This window comes from Bufo bufo, chromosome 2, assembly GCF_905171765.1.
Source record: "Bufo bufo chromosome 2, aBufBuf1.1, whole genome shotgun sequence".
NCBI classification, from domain to species: Eukaryota; Metazoa; Chordata; class Amphibia; order Anura; family Bufonidae; genus Bufo; species Bufo bufo.
This window is the reverse complement of record NC_053390.1, coordinates 115,984,330-115,999,346: the sequence shown is the minus strand read 5'-3', so window position 1 is coordinate 115,999,346 and position 15,017 is coordinate 115,984,330.

Sequence of the window (15,017 nt, the reverse complement as noted above, 5' to 3'; positions counted from 1 at the left end):
CGGTACCGGGAGAATGAACTAGATTGACCAGATGAACACATGTCTATTTCCAATCCATTCTGGTTTATTCACAGCTGGCAAACAGTTTTAATAGAGGGGGTTGAGCTTCCTTTACATCCAATCATATGTTAGCATTAGTATTTGACCTATGGTATGGTCACACATAAGCTTCTGCATTAACATAATAGCTGACTCATAGTAACAGCATTTGACCAATCAGGTATATACACATAAGCTAGCATACAGTTGAGCGAGATGACCTTATATGGCTTGAACTGTTCATACTTTCAAACTGTATGGATTCCATGAAACAGTTTAAGGAAGTGTCTCACATTCATAGGGGGAAGGGGTATTTTGTACACTAACCAAATGTAATACACATGGCTGAGTAAGACAAAATGGAGTTACTTATACTCCATCAGAGCCGGAGGGAGCCAGGCCAGCCTAATGATTGCCTATCCCGACCCTATGTATGTTAAGTTAACTAAATGAAGTGCGCCGCGCCCGCACCGCACAAATGAATCATCAGGGCGCTGGGCGCGGCGCGCTATCAAACCGCTCTCAGGCCGTTGCGCAGGGCCCGGCACTCCGGCAGAGAGAGAGCCGCCCTGAAAAACTTACTTTTACTATGAGCCTTAGCAGCCGGGTCCAGAGCGCCCCCCTGCAGTTTGGCGCCCGGGGCAACGGCCCCCCTGGCCCCCCCCCCACTACGCCCCTGCATGGATGCAGTCATACACGCACTCTCCACATACATGGACGCAGTCATACACGCACTTTCCACATACATGGATGCACTCTCCACATACATGGACGCAGTCATACACGCATTCTCCACATATATGGATGCACTCTCCACATACATAGATGCACTCATACACACACTCAACATATACATAGATGCATTCATACACACACTCTCCACTTACATGGACGCACTCATACACGCACTCAACATATACATAGATGCATTCATACATGTGCTCACCATATACATAGATGCACTCATACACGCACTCTCCACATACATGGACGCACTCATACATGCGCTCACCATATACATAGATGCACTCATACACACACTCTCCACATACATTGATGCATTCATACACACACTCTCCACATACATGAACGCACTCATACACACACTCTCCACATACATGGACGCACTCATACACACACTCTCCACATACATTGATGCATTCATACACACACTCTCCACATACATGAACGCACTCATACACACACTCTCCACATACATGGACGCACTCATACACACACTCTCCACATACATGGATGCATTCATGCACACAGTCACCACATACATGGACGCACACATATACAATACACATATATAAACACCCAGCTTTCCTGCTGTGCCTCTCCCCCATACTCTAATGCCTCTGCACTGGTGCCATGCAGGATAGCAGGGAAGCTGGATGACATTTCATGATATAATTCACCCAGCTTTCCCACTGTACTGCATGTCACATGTGCACAGTCTGGGAAAGCTGAATATAACCCCAGTTCCCCTGACACTCACATCACTGGTGCAGTTGTGGCAATGCAACTGATGTTCAGCTTGCTGGGCATGGAAGATTCAACTTCAGGCAGCAGTAATCGCGGGTAGAAAAGGGGGCAGGGCTATTATAGCCCCGCCCACGTCGGGCCGTCCTGATGCTGGTCACTGTCCATCATAAGAACTAAGGAGGGGAGAGGCGGAGCAATGTCACTGATGTCAGGTCAGTGACAGAGGTGCAAGGGCAGGACTCTGGACCCGGTGCAGGAGAAGTCAGCTGCTCTGACAGGGGCCCGGGGTGACGAAGTACAGTGACTGCTCCCGGGCCCCTTCTGAGCTCGGGCCCCGAGGCAGCTGCTTCCCTGATAGTTACGCCACTGATTCCTCTGTAGTGCAGGATGGGTCGCCGTGGGAAAGAGCCGCATTGAAGGGTCTAAAGAGCCGCTTGTGGCTCACGAGCCGCACTTTGCCAACCACATCAATAAAGAACGATACAGTATATTCATTAAATAAATAATTGTAAATAGCCACAAGGAGAATAGGGAAGCTGTCCTCAAATTATTAGATCGCCAAATCAAGGAGTGACCCCCAGAATGCCAAGGGCCCCCAATAGCAAATTTCTTGGGGGACACATGGTGGCCTAGTCACTGCCATTTTAAGTAAAATTATAATGGTTCGTTATATATGGCTATATATTCTATATGGCTGGTGTTGTGTCTCCCCCATTTTTTGTGTGCTTCCCCCCCTCTTGTGTTTCAGTGGTACTTACTGTCTTACATCTTGAGATCAACTGTGCTTAGCACGAGTGGTCATTTCTGGTCCTGTCCAGTTCTGAGGCGGGAAGATTCTTTGAGCTTGATTGGTCCAGGAGGTAAATGGTGGGAAAATTGGAGTGCTCCGCTGGGGTCCGTGCCTGTAAGAAGAAAGAAGACCTGGATCAGCGCCCCACCCGCCCTCCCTTAATTTTGTCTATCGCAATGTTTATTAGTGGGAGTTTGTTGCCCAGCTAATGCTGGGTGGACTGGTGGTTATGGTTTTCTGGAGTTTAATGGATGATTTTTTGGGATTAAATTTTAATTAATGTATGCTAATTATTATGTGTTATGCTAATTTAGGGACAACTCGGCACACATAAAGCTCTCCACAGGTCAGGGAGACCTGGATAAATTCGTCAAAAAGACGTCGGCGCTGCAGACTAAGAAGCCAGAGAAAATGGCGCCGCCAGAAGACCCTGAACTACAGCCTGAGGCCTCAGAATCAGAAGATGAAGAAGGCAGTGAAGCAGCTGCCCCGTCTTTGAAAGAACACCTCCCGGTCTCCAGACCTTTCATGAGGAAACTTCTCGCAGAAGCACTAGACCCAATAGGCAGCTGGGCTCAGAAGCCATGTCTCTGTGTTGGGATCTGGGAGCCTTGTGTCTGGATGAAGGCTTGCTACCTGTTTGGTATAAAGACAGGTTGGTGCTGCAATCAGCAAGGACTCTTTGAGGCAGAATTGCCGCATGGTGTGAATTACCACCAACACCGCAAGGTGACTTTTTGTTTGAATATGACTGCTTGTTTTGTCACTTGCCTAAAGTGTGAATAAAACACTGAACTGTTTGATCCAAAGAACTTGTTGTTGCCTCTATACTGCGTCCGCTAATCCTGTCTACCAGAGCGAGTCCCCACAATTGGTGGAGGATGCGGGAAAGAGCAGTGAGGCTGGCGTGAATGCCGATATTTTTGGTTTCTCCATTTTTCAGGCACCATGCATCGTACATTAAACCAGCTGTATTACAACCAGTGCCCCACAACAAAATAGAGGCTGTTGTGAAGGCCCTCATGGAGGCTAATCTGCAGCAGCGAGAGACAAACCTGCAGCAATGTGAGGTTAATAAGCAGCAGCAGGAGCAACCCCAGTTGCTGCTACAACACGTGATGGCTTTGCAGACAGCAGGAGCAACCCAGAGCGTCCACGATGCCTGGAAAGCAGTCCGTACTGCGATTCCTAAGATGACCCCCGCAGACGACATCGAAACCTACCTGGCGATGTATGAGCAAGTGGCCATCAGCGAAAAGCTACCCCGTGACTAGTGGGCTGAGGTCGTCGCTCCATTCCTGGCATCCGATTCCTAGCGGGTGTATTTTGACTTGCCGGACAATCAAGCGGCCGACTACCAAAAAGTAAAGAGTGAGATTTTGGCAAGACTGGGGGTGAATGTGTGGGTCCGGGATCAGGGGGTACATCAGTGGGGGAGACAACCCCACTAAGTGTGATGGTGGGAGACATGGAGGACTTGCCGCCGGGTCCTGAATTGTCAGACCTCAATGTCTCCGGGGATAATTTTGGTACCGCCCAACGTCGGGACCCAACCATATCCCGCGCCTGGGAAAATGTGTTAATAGTAGATGGTGAACCACAACAGCCTGGTGCAGAGTTCCCGTTTTGTGGTTCATCAAGATATGTTGTATCGGGTAAACCAAATACGGAGTGAGCCTATTGAACAGTTGGTGGTCCCGAAGGCTTATCGCAAGATTGTGTTAGATCTAGCCCACCAACGTTTTCGGGGGTCACCTGGGGCTGCAGAAAACTCAGGATCGTATTCTACAGCGGTTTTACTGGCCCAGCATATTCAAAGAAGTGGAAGAGTTTTGTAAGTCTTGCCCGACCTGCCAGATAACTAGCCCCCAGACACATTTCCGTAGTCCCCTAGTACCTCTCCCGATTATCGAAGTACCGTTTGACCGAATAGCTATGGACCTCATAGGCCCAGTACCGAAGTCCGTCAGAGGGCATCAACACATCTTAGTCATTCTAGACTACACCACTCGGTATCCGGAGGCCGCGACATACCTTAGCCAAACTCATAGCTAAGGAGTTAATGGAGATGTTTTGCTGAACAGGACTACCTAAAGAGGCTCTGACCGACCAAGGGACCCATTTTATGTCCAAGGTGATGAGGGAACTCTGTTAGTTGCTGCTAGGGTTGAGCGAACCCGAACTGTAAAGTTCGGGTTCGTACCGAACTTTAGGGTTTTTGGACCCCGGACCCGAACCCGAACATTTTCGTAAAAGTTCGGGTTCGGTGCTTTCTTGGCGCTTTTTGAAAGGCTGCACAGCAGCCAATCAACAAGCGTCATACTACTTGCCCCAAGAGGCCATCACAGCCATGCCTACTAATGGCATGGCTGTGATTGGCCAGAGCAGCATGTGACCCAGGCTCTATATAAGCTTGGGTCACGTAGCGCTGCACGTCACTCTGCTGTTACAAGTGTAGGGAGAGAATGCTGCTGGACTTGTGATTTCAGGGAGAGCATAGGAGAGAAATCTAACTCAGCGATCTACAGACAAATAGTTGTGTGGGTGCAGGGCACTATCGTTTTAACCCTGCCCTGAGCTCATTGACCAAAAATACTAACTTTTAGAATTCTGTTAGTTAGGTGTGTGGCGGCGGCGGCCATTTTATGCATGCTCAGTGCACCAGCACTTCATCTGAGCTTTTGGGACATTGCAAATCACCATTATTTTGGGGCAAACTACAACATCTGGATTAGTCAGTGTGCAATTTAATGTAAAAATACACCCATAATTTCTGTGCAAGTGTTAAATTCAAGTTTAATATATACAGCATTCATATTCTGTTAGCAAAAAAGACTTTTTGGGCAATCTACAACATCTGTATTAGTCAGTGTGCAATTTAAGCTAGAAATACACACATCATTTTCTGGGGTTTGAAAAACACACTTTAAAAAAAAACAAAAACTGCATTTGCCAGATCTGCAAGTGTTAAATTCAAGTTTAATATATACAGCATTCATATTTTGTTAGCAAAAAAACACTTTTTGGGCAATGTACAACATCTGTATTAGTCAGTGTGCAATTTAAGCTAGAAATACACCCATCATTTTCTGGGGTTTGAAAAACACACTTATTTGACAAAAAACACTATTTTCAGGCCTTGCAGCATCAGCACGTGTGAAATTACAGGCTTATATACTGCAGTCAAATTCAGTTGTTAAACAAACAGTCGTTTGGGTTCCAAAAATTTAGTTGGCAGCCTTTGATGCAGATGTCATTGTGAGATACACCCTTAATACATTTGGGTTACATTCAGAGATTTTAAATACCGCCATTTGGTGCACCAATATTGAATTCAGGCCTACAGAGGTTCAAGCCCTGTGAGATACCACCTCTACATACAGGGGTTTGAATTAAGCATTTGAAATACAGCCATTTTAAATATAAACTTTTTGTGCAAAGATATATTTACTTCAGGCCTACACAGGTTCAGACCGTGTGAGATACCCCCCTACATACAGGGGTTTGAATCAGGCATTTGAAATACAGCCATTTTAAATACAGACTTTTTGTGCAAAGATATATTTACTTCAGGCCTACACATGTTCAGACCGTGTGAGATACCCCCCTACATACAGGGGTTTGAATTTGGCATTTGAAATACAGCCATTTTAAATACAGCCTTTTTGTGCAAAGATATATTTACTTCAGGCCTACACAGGTTCAGACCCTGTGAGATACCCCCCTACATACAGGGGTTTGAATTTGGCATTTGAAATACAGTCATTTGAAATACAGCCTTTTTGTGCAAAGATATATTTACTTCAGGCCTACACAGGTTCAGACCGTGTGATATATACCCCCCTACATACAGGGGTTTGAATCAGGCATTTGAAATACAGCCATTTGAAATACTGCCTTTTTGTGCAAAGATATATTTACTTTAGGCCTACACAGGTTCAGACCGTGTGAGATACCCCCCTACATACAGGGGTTTGAATTTGTCATTTGAAATACAGTCATTTGAAATACAGCCTTTTTGTGCAAAGATATATTTACTTCAGGCCTACACAGGTTCAGACCGTGTGAGATACCCCCCCTACATACAGGGGTTTGAATTAGGCATTTGAAATACAGCCTTTTTGTGCAAAGATATATTTACTTCAGGCCTACACAGGTTCAGACCGTGTGAGATACCCCCCTACATACAACGGTTTGAATTTGGCATCTGAAATACAGCCATTTTAAATACCGCCATTTTGTGCAAAGATATATTTACTTCAGGCCTACAGAGGTTCAGGCCCTCTGAGATACTACCTCTACATACAGGGGTTTGAATTTGGCATTTGAAATACAGCCATTTGAAATACAGCCATTTTGTTCAAAGAAATCTTTAATTGAGGCTTAGTCTGGTTCAGGCCGTGTGAGATACACCCTTTACATACTGTCGTTCTTTTTTACTATTAATTAAACACCCATTTAGGGCAAGATCCTAAATTAAAAAAATATGAGGAGAGCGTCAAATAAGGGACGTGGCCCAGGTCGTGGTGCTGCTGGTGGAGCTCCTATTGCAGGGAGAGGACGTGGTCGATCTGTGCCAGCTACAAGCAAAAGTGAAACCCCTTTCTCAGGTGCGAGTAGGCAACAAAACCTGCAGCGGTATTTGGTCGGGCCTAATGCTGCTCTACAAATGGTGAGGCCTGAACATGTACAGGCGATAGTAGATTGGGTTGCTGACAGTGGATCCAGTTTCTTCACATTGTCTCCCACCCAGTCTCCTGCTGAAAGACCACAGTTGGCATCTGCAGCGGATGTCCATCAGTCTTTCACCTCACCCCCTTGCAAATCAGCCAAGCAGTTTGAGCCCCAAGTCATGCAGCAGTCTCTTCTGCTTTTTGATGACTCTGTTTGCAGGGTTTCCCAGGGCCATCTACCTAGCCCTGCCCCAGAAGTGGAAGAGATTGAGTGCATCTATGCCCAACCACTTATTTTTCAAGATGAGTACATGGGAGGACCATCGCAGCACGTCTCGGATGATGACGAAACACAGGTGCCAACTGCTGGGGCTTTCGAAAGCGTGCAGACCGACAATGAAGTCAGGGGTGAAGACTGGGTGGAAGATGATGTGGAGGACGATGAGGTCCTCGACCCCACATGGAATCAAGGTCATGCGAGTGACCGATGTAGTTCGGAGGAAGAGGCGGTGGTCGCACAGAGCCACCAGCACAGCAGAAGAGGGAGCAGGGTGCAAAAGCGGAGCGGCCGTCCTCTAGACAGTACACCTCCTACTGCCCACTGCAGCAAGGGACCGAGCACACCATAGCCAGCTCCAAGGAGTTCTCTGGCGTGGCAGTTCTTCAGACAATGTGCTGATGACAAGACACGAGTGGTTTGCACGCTGTGCAATCATGTGCTGAATATGGTGGTGCAGAGATTCCTTAAAAATTACCCCGACATGTCAGAGCTGCTGCATAAAGTGCGGGCTGTCTGTGCGCGCTTTCGGCGTTCTCACCCTGCTGCTGCTCGCCTGTCAGCGCTGCAGCGTAACCTTGGCCTTCCCGCTCACCGCCTCATATGCGACGTGCCCACAAGGTGGAACTCCACCTTGCACATGCTGGCCAGACTGTGCGAGCAGCAGCAGGCAATAGTGGAGTTTCAGCTGCAGCACGCACGGGTGAATCGCTCGGCGGAACAGCACCACTTTACCGCCAATGACTGGGCCTCCATGCGAGACCTGTGTTCCTTGTTGAGCTGTTTTGAGTACCCCACCAACATTGCCAGTGCCGATAACGCCGTTCTCAGCATTACTATCCCACTTCTATGCCTCCTTTAAAAAAAACGCTCCTGGCGATGATGGAAGAGGATGTGGCACAGGAGGAGGAGGAGGAAGAGGGATCATTTCGTAGGGTTTCCGGCCAGTCATTCCCAAGTGGCTCCGAGGGTGGGTTCCTGCACCCACAAACCCAAGGTACACAATTGTCCAGCCAGGCCACAGTTCTGGAGGATGAGAAGGTGGAGTATGAGGAGGAGGAGATGGTGGAGGAGGAACCATGTTCAAAGTAGGGTGGCACCCAGACCAGCACATGGCCATCACTTGTGCGTGGATGGGGGGATACAGAGGACACAGACGATACACCTCCCACAGAGGACAGCTTTTCGTTGCCTCTGGGCAGCCTTGCACACATGAGCGATTACATGCTGCAGTGTCTCCGCAACGACCACAGAGTTGCCCACATTCTAACTTGTGCTGATTACTGGGTGGCCACGCTCCCGTTACAAGGACAACGTACCGTCCTAAATTCCGTCACTGGAGCGTGATCGTAAGATGCGCGAGTACAAGCGCACGCTGGTAGATGCGCTGCTGGTGGCATTCCCACCTGACAGCGGGGGCACAGTGGAAGCACAAGGCGAAGGCAGAGGACGAGGAAGAGGTCGTCAACGCAGCTGGAGCACCGCCAGCACCTCAGAAGGCAGGGTTAGCATGGCCGACATGTGGAAAAGCTTTGTCAGCACGCCACAACATCCAGCACCACCAGCTGATATGGAACATCTTAGCAGGAGGCAGCATTTCACCAACATGGTGGAGCAGTATGTGTGCACACGCCTACACGTACTGAATGACGGGTCTGCCACCTTCAACTTTTGGGTCTCCAAATTGGGCACATGGCCTGAGCTTGCCCTTTACGCTTGGAGGTTGCTGGCCTGCCTGCAGCCAGTGTATTGTCTGAACGTGTGTTTAGCACGGCAGGGGGCATCATCACAGAAAAGCGCAGCCGCCTGTCCACAGCCAACGTGGACAAGCTCACGTTCATTAAAATGAACCAGGCATGGATTCCACAAGACTTGTCCGTACCTTGTGCAGAATAGGCATTTATACCACCATCAAACATACATTCTTGTACTCAAGTCAAGTGCAATGATTCTTTGTTTTCTTTTTTTTTATTTGTCACAATATTTTGGGGGCTAACTACCCCAATAAAAAATAAAAAATAAACTTTGTTGGCTACCTCCTCCTCCTCCATTGCTGCCTCCACCACATTCACCGCCTCCTCAACCTCCGACTCCATATCCACCTCCTTCTCTGAGTTGCAGGTTAATAATTTGTAATTTTTTGTTATTTTATTTTAAGTTATTTCCGTATCCACATTTGTTTGCAGAGCAGTTGCCATGCTCTTAAGCACATTTTACTGCCTTTTACATCCCTCTAGCCTTTTCAAGGACTATTTTTTAGCCATTTCAATGCAAAAAAGTGGCAATTTTAGTGCCCTAAATTGAAAAAATTCTTATTTTCAATTGTCGGGTGACATTTTACCATTTATAGCGTATACAAACCCAGGGCTGGGACAAGGTCCACCACCAACAGAGGCTGAGCTGCCCAAGTGCGCCCCCCCCCCCCCCCTTGCCTGCGCCCAGGGCCGGTGCAAGGTTTTTTACCAACCCCCGACCCCCCCTCCCCCTTCAGCTCACCTGGGGGAAGGGGGGGGGTGGGGTGCGCCAAAATGTAGGTTCGTCCCATAAGACGCACCTAGGTTTTAATGGAGGATAATAGGAAACAATATTTTTCATTCCACCTCATGTCAGATGTTGAGGGAAGTGACATATTCAGATATGCATATGTATGTGTGCCCTGACATATATGCATATGTATGTATATATATATATATATATATGTATGTGTATGTGTATATATATATATATATATATATGTATATATAGGCCCTTCTTCTGGGCCCGTCCAGTTGTGATGTGTTACACATATAGAGATGTATGTGTGCCCCCTGGGCAGCATGCATCTCTATGTATGTAAGCCATATGGGTACATATATATCTATAGATGTGGCCCAGACATCTATGGATGTATATGGGCCCCTATAATATAGGAGGGCTTATTCCTGCCCCTATGTTAATATAATGTCCGTTCATATATGCGTATAGATGTGCCCCAAGCATCTATACGCATATATGCCGGAATCCCGCCGAAGTGCGCCTGCCAGGTGGGTGGAGGAGACCGACAGTTGGACAATTATGTCCAGCGTCGGCCTCTACAAAGGACAGAGGATCAATAAGATCCTCTGCCCTTTGTCACCATCTCCGGCCGCGCCGGAGATGGTGCGCCTAACAGAGACATGGGAACAAAGAGTTCCCATGCCCCTGTGAGTGGCTGACCTCCGGCGCTGTAATTACAGCGCCGGAGGTAAGCGTCCGCTTCAGAGGCAGGAGGATCAAAGGATCCCCCCCCTGGAAGCGCGCTCCGAGATCCTCGGGCCGGCGCGGTGACGTCACATCACCACGCCGGCCCACGGGTTGAGGCCGGCGGTGCGCATGCGCACGGCGCCAAGAGGAGGACTGCGAGCGGGCGCCGCGAAGTTTAAATAGACCGGTGGCGCTCCGCTCTGCAGTCAGGTAAGTCCACCGTCCACCAGCAAGAGAGGCATCCCCTGGACCAACGAGCCCCCCTGGACAACGAGCATTAACCGCTGAGTATACCCTCCCTGTACCACCAACGATATATATGATCCCCTGCCCCTGATTAACCCCTCATATCCCCTGATTCCCCTGCATTCCCTGTCGTCCCTTATACCACCAACGATCTATATATATATATATATGCATATATATCCACCAACGATATATATATATATATATGATCCCCTGCCCCTGATTAACCCTTCATATCCCCTGATTCCCCTGCATTCCCTGTAGTCCCTTATACCACCACAGTACTTACATTGCTGTGGGTTGCCATAACTATATATACCTATTCCCTTGATATAGATATATATAGTTATAAACATAAATATTCCTTTGTAGTGGTAAGGCGCCGCAGCAATAGTTGTAGTGTGATGTTGGTACTGTATTATTAGTGTATTATGTATGTTATGTTCGGTAAGGATTAATAAATACTGTAATATTTATACCTATTGTGTAACGTGTGGTTACTAGCGGTAGTTAGTAAGGCGCCTGCAGCTAGTTTAGTGATTAGTGTAAGGCAATCAGTAGCGATTTGTTGTTAAGTAAGGCATAAATAGGCGGAGCTATCATAAGACGACTCACGCCTATTTATGAATATTAAGTATTGAGATTTGCATAAATATCAATAATTAATATCCCCTTTAACATTGGCGAGCCAGGCCCACTGCTAAGAATTTGTTTTCTGTGTTTGGTTTTGGTGAAAAGAATCGCTTACGCTGTGAACTAGTCAGGCGGGAGGGACGCGGTCAGTGGATTCTGAGCGTCCATTGCCTGATAGTTCGTACAGGTAAAGCGGTTTGTTCAATCAGAACCAGACACAGAGCAATCTTTACAGCAGAGAATCTAAAATCTTTTCTGATTTTTCTGTATTAATATTTTCTGATTCCCTTACACGCCCACTGGAGAGAAGTCATCACCTACACCACTGAAGAGAGAACCGTCGTCATTGAAGTCGAACATAAGTCGTCTGGCTGGTCGGGAGAAGGCGTTCCGAATATTGAAGGACCTCCTCCACGCAGCAACACAGCACAACAAACGACACCAATGAAGATGGCCTTTCGTCAAAAAGTAAGTATGAACTTCGCCACACTGCAACACCTCAGCAAACATAGCACATACAACCCCATCATCCCCACCACGTACAAATCCACTGAGCTGCTATGGTCCACTTTATTGGACCAGGCATACGCTCATGACAAACTCTGCATTAATCGCAGCATGTTTAAAAAAACCAAAAAACTACTCCAAATGTTAGCCAAATTGGTTCACACCTTTGAGGATATCATTTGGAAGCCGGAACATCTGGAAACACTTAACGGCACGTCAAAGGCAGAGGAAGTTTCCAACACTGCAAACTTCCACTGCAATTGTTGTGTTGAGAACATTAAACAGTTACACACATTACAAACACAATTACAAGAGAAGTCCCAGTGTACAGTCGAGAGGGGCAGGGAGATTTGCGTGTTAGAGTCTAGACTCTCGGACAAGGAGAGTTTCTACTCTGACATGGATAAGGAACCAGTTCAGGAACAATACGGTATCTATGGATAACATGATTGTTCAACTTCGAGAGGACCTGGCTGCAAAAACGCAAACCATTGCGGATTTGCAGCAGGTCATCTCGAATCTGTCACGGCCTGTTGCTAACAGTATGGTGCCCACGAAACAGGTTTGTGTTTCGGAAATGGCACAGGGGGAGATAGCGGCGACAGCGCCAAGATCTTCCACGGATCAAACATCCGATACAGTAGACACTAGGGGACAGGTGGAACGGACGCTACATTTCACCCACACACCCAGGGAGAATAGTAGCAACCGATCCCAGGAACAGGGCAACGATTGGAGAGAGGAAAGTGGTTGGCCATTTACCACTTCCAATCCGCCAACGCGCCCGGAAAGACAGGAAGATTTTTATCCTAACCATTCCAGTATGGAAAGGATAAACTTCCTGTTACGGATCTGCAAGGAGATCCCAAAATATGATCCCAGTGTAGATCCGTTTACTTCATGTGATATCTTCGAGGGTCACTGTAACAAGTATTCAGTGGCTCACGAATATCGCATGGAGTTATTCAAGTTATGGTTACCTACACACCTAAACCAAAGGTATGAGGTAACGGGGAGGACGCAACCCATGAATGGACAGTTTTATGACAAGGAGGAACGTCTCTCCATACTCATGAGACTGGCAACGGGCCATTGGGACGTCACTCCGGATATCCTGTCCAAGTTCAAACCCACTATACATGACGAACCTCTGTCTATGTGTAGTCGGTTTGAAGCAATGTACAGAAGGGTTACGAAAGATCACGGTATCGGAATTCCACAGGGTATGATACGTATGTTTGTGGAAAAATTCCCATACCTTGACACTGCAATCCGGTTGAGTGCAGCTAGGGAGCCATCCCTCACGGATGCTGCTATGATTATGAGCAGTGCAGACAGGATACACTGCTCAATAAGAAATCCGTCAAAGTGACGGAGCGTGCGCCTGTACACGATACATCTCAAGATGAACGGGTACAGCACACAAAAGGTAACTCGGCTATTCGCCCCACAGCCCCGCCATTGGAAAGGATGGGAGGCATTCGATGCTTCCTATGTTTACAATACGGGCACATAAAGAGGAATTGTCCACAATGGTCACGTAACAACCGGACAAATCCTGAGAGAACAGGCAATAATAACGGTTTTCAAGATGAAACCTAATTATGCCAAACCAGTGGGGAATATCTGGGACATTCACAGGTCCAGACACCAAAACGTGTTGGCTGTTGTGAATGACCCAGCGCGTTCGGTAATGAGTGTGGAATCCCTGGAATCCACACGAAGGGTCTATAGCAAGAACCCACAAGTGGCAGTATGTACCTCACAGGTACCTACTGGGAGTCTGGTAGAAATTGATTGAAGATCAGGGATCCCTAAAGATCTGGCGCCAGTATGTCCCATCATACTGGATTCTTCAGGGAGACCCCACATAAAGGCCAAAATCAAAAATCAGGACGCCGAAATCATGCTTGACACTGGTGCGGAAATTTCCATTACCAATGTCAAACATGATTTACATCCCAACAGCCCTCAGTGTGTGGTGATCGGATTTGATCACCAACAAGGGGGAGTGAGGGCCCACAGAATAGAAGAAGTAATTGTCCAGATTACCAGTCACACAACCCTTAGGATCCCCATGTGGTATTACCCCGGTTCTGACAACATTATTGGAACCGACGTAATGACACAAAATGGGTGGATCTTAGATCTGGCAAATAGTATTGTATGGAAGGGTCCCAGACAATCCAAGGTGTTTGTCATCCAACGCCAGTTTCTGGGACCACCCTTGCCAACAATAGATGACTCTACTGAAGTACTTGAACACAAATGGCCTGAGATCTCACATAATCCAGACCTTGAGCCTATTGTGTATGAGTACCCCGATCTGTGGGCCCAGGGAAAAAATGATTGTGGCAGACTGATTGGTGTTCAGGTGGACATACAAGGTCCCGACCCTCCACCTCAACGCCAATACCGCTTTCCGCCAGAAGCCACCCATTCAATTTTGGACACCGTCCAAGAATTGAAAACTAGGGGGTGGTCATAGAGGGCAATTCTAAATGCAACAATGCCCTCTGGCCAGTAAAGAAAAAGGACACCAATGCATGGAGGCTCACCATAGACCTCCGGGTCCTCAACAAATACACCCCAATGTCCGCTCCAGTGGTGGCACAGACTCCCGACATCATGGCCAGAATAAGCGGCAAAAGTCGCATATTCTCAACCATAGATGTTGCCAATGGGTTCTTTTCAATTGAACTCACTGAAAACTGTAGGTACAAATTTGCCTTTACAGTAGGGGACAAACAGTACATGTTCGGTGTACTCCCCCAGGGGTTCCACAGTAGTCCCACGTATTTTCACCAGGCATTGGCAGCCGTTCTGAGTGTATTCTCACGGCCAGAATGCCTTCTGCAATACGTGGATGACCTGCTCTTACACACAGAAACCATAGAAGAACACTTGGTTCTGTTAAAAGAGCTATTGGGACTCCTGGCCAAGTCAGGACTCAAGCTGAGTCCCCACAAGGCAAATTTGGCCAGAACAGAGGTGACTTTCCTTGGAGTCCAACTTTCTTTTGGAGCCAAAGGAATCGTGGCAGCCAGAGTGGAAGCCATGGTAAAATTACCTAGACCGGGCACTCTACAGGATTTGAGAAAATTCCTGGGAGTTGCTAATTTTATGAGGGAGTTCATAGAGG